This window comes from Sceloporus undulatus, unplaced genomic scaffold, assembly GCF_019175285.1.
Source record: "Sceloporus undulatus isolate JIND9_A2432 ecotype Alabama unplaced genomic scaffold, SceUnd_v1.1 scaffold_5846, whole genome shotgun sequence".
NCBI classification, from domain to species: Eukaryota; Metazoa; Chordata; class Lepidosauria; order Squamata; family Phrynosomatidae; genus Sceloporus; species Sceloporus undulatus.
In genome coordinates this window covers 1-3,278 of record NW_024808765.1, presented here as the reverse complement: position 1 = coordinate 3,278, position 3,278 = coordinate 1, and the positions used below count along the sequence as shown (strand labels likewise).

Below are 3,278 nucleotides of genomic sequence, written 5' to 3'. Positions count from 1 at the left end.
CAGAAAATGGCGGCGCCATTGCCTGGGCCTACAGTTCCCAGCATGCAATGCGCCAAGGGCGGTTGGTTTGTTTTGTCTGTCTCCTCCATCGCTGGCAGCAGGAAGGAAGGAAGGAAGGAATGCAGTCAGCTCAGGTTCGCTCTGGACCAGCTTCTGACCGAGAGAAAAGTAAGCAAAGGGTCTCTTCCAGGAAAAGGCCTGTCAGGATTAAGGGAGGCCTGAACTTAAGGCACACAAGGGCTGTGCATCTTCACTGGAGAAATAATCCAGTTTGAGACCGCTTTAACTGCCCTGGCTCAGTGCTAGAGGATTCTGGGAACTGTAGTTTTGGGAGACATTTAGCCTTCTCTGTCAGAGATAGCTCTGGTGCCACAGTAAACTACAATTCCCAGGATTCCCTAGCACTGAAAGCTGTCTCAAACTGGATTGTTTTGCAGTGTGTGTGTTGTGGGGCCCAGAGGGGACCCTGGCTCAAGGCTATGGAATTGTGGGAGTTGGAGTTTGTTGTGGGCCCCCACAACATACTCCAACTCCCAGAATTCCATAGCCTTGAGTCTTGTCTAAACCCAGACCTTGCCTAATTCTGTAACAACACGAATTAACTCATGCAGTCTGCACTGTTCTTGTTTTAAATGCTTATCTTTTCTTCATTCAATGTGGTTATTACAGTTGTGTCTTTTCCAAATGACTTATGAGAATGTTGTTGTTGTTGTTGTTGTTGTTTTCCTTTCAGGGAACAGAATCCTAGATAAACATGCTCCATCCAAAGGTGAAAACAGAAAAGACAGGTAGGCTGCTGCCTTGGAAACATTTGGCCATGAATGGCAAAGTCAAGTCATTGATATAACAGTCTGTTCACAGGCATCTATATCCTTGAGTGGGCAATGGAGGGAAGCTGTTGGCCATCCAAGGATTCCATTTAGTCCCCTTGACCAGGAGCTGGGAACCTCTAGTTTCTTGTTGTTGCTATCCTACTACTCCTATTTAGTAGTTGCTACCCTACCAGTCCCAGTTAGTAGTGCTAACTGGAACTGATGGGAGTGGGAGTCAGCTTCCCCACTTCTGACCTAAGCAGCTGTCAATCCTTGCAGACAGATAGGCTTTAACTTCATTAGCTACAATGCAAATTCTTTTTAAAAATTCTTTAACAGCCTAAATAGTTCTGAGAAACACAGAAGGCAGTGCCTTCTCCTTCCCTGGAGGCCTGTAAGCAGAGGTTGGCTTCCCAACTTTCAGCAATGCTTTAGCTGCATAGTCCTGCATGGCGGAGGTTTGGACTAGTTGGCCCTTGAGGTCCTTTCTCTATGTCTCTGTGAGTCTAATCTATGGCCCAGTGGCTATTTGGATATCAGAATCCCACCTAATTCTGGCTACCACAATTCAAAAAGGACATTGAGAAACTGGAGCGTGTCCAAAGGAGGGCGACTAAAATGGTGAAGGATCTGGAAACCATGCAGTATAAGGAACGACTTAGGGATCTGGGGATGTTTAGCCTGGAGAAAAGATGGTTAAGAGGTGATATGATAGCCGAGTCTGTGGGCAGAGTCATGGCACAGTGTCCTGATGACACACACGCTGACTCCACCCCCAGGGTGCCATGATGCCACATGTAATGGAAAGAAAGCAAATGACATGTCTATAGTATATGTAGGGGGGCAACTTTGGCCCTCCAGATATTTTTGGACTGTAGCTCCCATATCCCTTGTTATGGTGGTAATCGGAGCTGTAAACCTCAAACCTCAGGTGAGCCAGAGTTGTCTGTCCCTGCTGTACACAGCATATTCAGCCTTCTTTTGTGAATTGAGGGGGGGGGTAGTTCTTTCCCCATCTTCCCTGTTAGTTTTTTGTGTCATCTCCTATGTCATTCTAGAAAGTCCTCTATCTTCTAGTGCATATATATATATCCTTGTTCACAGGAGGCTGGGAAGTTCAGAGCCAGCAACAGTTATCCTCCCTTCTATCAGCAGGAGAATCTTGCAAGTTCAGGTGTTTGTGGGATTTCTAGATTCATACCAGTGGAAAGATCTCATACTATTCTATAAACAGGGGGCATGATAATATGCTTTCTGTAAGGATAACTGCTTTCTCTCTCTCCTGTGACCCTATTCCAGATCTAGAGACCGCCAATGCTCGAACCCGCCTTGATGCTGTTCTGCAGTGCCTGCTGGAGAAGACCGATGCTGACCGGTGTGTATCGACAGATACTTCAGGATGCAAATCTGAGCATTGCATAAAATTACCTTAGGACTAGAGAATGTTCTTAATAGCTACCTTCAGATATAAAGGCCCCTGGCATAGACCAGGTATGGAGGAACCTTTATCTGTCTAGGGGTCAAATAACAATTTTAGGCATATCTCAGGGACTGTGCTCCAGTAGAAATAAAAGTTGAGAGTGCTGAATGGAACCAAAGAGATGTGGGAATGGGGGTGGATGTAATTCTTACCAATTATGGACACACAAATGACAACTTGATTCTAGGCAAGTCTACTGAACAGTAAGTACAAGTACAACTTGAGCTTCCTGGTCTGCAAAGCCAGGTTTACTGTTGTATGATAGTTTCCCAGACTCAAAGCAGAATTCACGTCCTTGTGACAGATTCTGGACCTTAAAGTATATTCTGAAATCATCACCTATGAAACCAGGAATCTAGAATTCGTTGACATTTCCAGCACTTACTCTGTTATGTCTTATAGACCTTAGAAATTTTTAATGGCACTGGATAACAACAATATGCTATTTTTAGATGACCAACTCAATTACAAGACCAGACATGAAGAACTGGGTTATAAAATGGGCAACTTTATTTCTTCAAGACCTGCAAAAACGAGTGGGAGGGGGACCTTGTGAGGGAACAGCAGGCAGATGGTTTGCCCCAGCCTTCTCTGGGCAAAACACCAGAGCCCCAAGGGCATTCCAGAAGTGGGTTGCTACATGGCTAGCCCGCATCTGGAAGCCAACCCAAGACTCTCCCACTTAACTCACAAGACTTAGTGAGGTTTTAAATCTCAGGCCAGCCCCAAGGCAAGTCTCTTTCCCCTCTTGTTTAGTCACAAGACCTAAAAGTCAGTTCCAGAGATCTTACCTTCACCCTTTAGGCGGGTGCCTAGTTATTCACCTGATCCTCTGTCTCCTCTCACCTATGCCACAGATATGGGGCAAGCATCTGTTTAACCGCTATCCCCCACCAGGTCGGCTAAACAGGCCAAAACCCCTATTTCTTGCAGGTCTCAAAGAAATAGCTGGTTCCCCATTTCAGGAAGGTGGATGCCATCTGCTC

The 3,278-nt window shown here is 45.7% G+C and overlaps 1 long non-coding RNA gene across 1 annotated transcript; it reads left to right on the top strand.

Annotated features, from left to right (window-relative positions):
• The first annotated feature begins 6 nt into the window (after positions 1-6).
• LOC121918203 lies at positions 7-2,209 on the top strand. Its single transcript, XR_006101184.1, has 3 exons — positions 7-168; positions 734-788; positions 2,112-2,209. It is a non-coding gene; the product is annotated as an uncharacterized LOC121918203 (long non-coding RNA).
• The last annotated feature ends 1,069 nt before the right edge of the window (positions 2,210-3,278 follow it).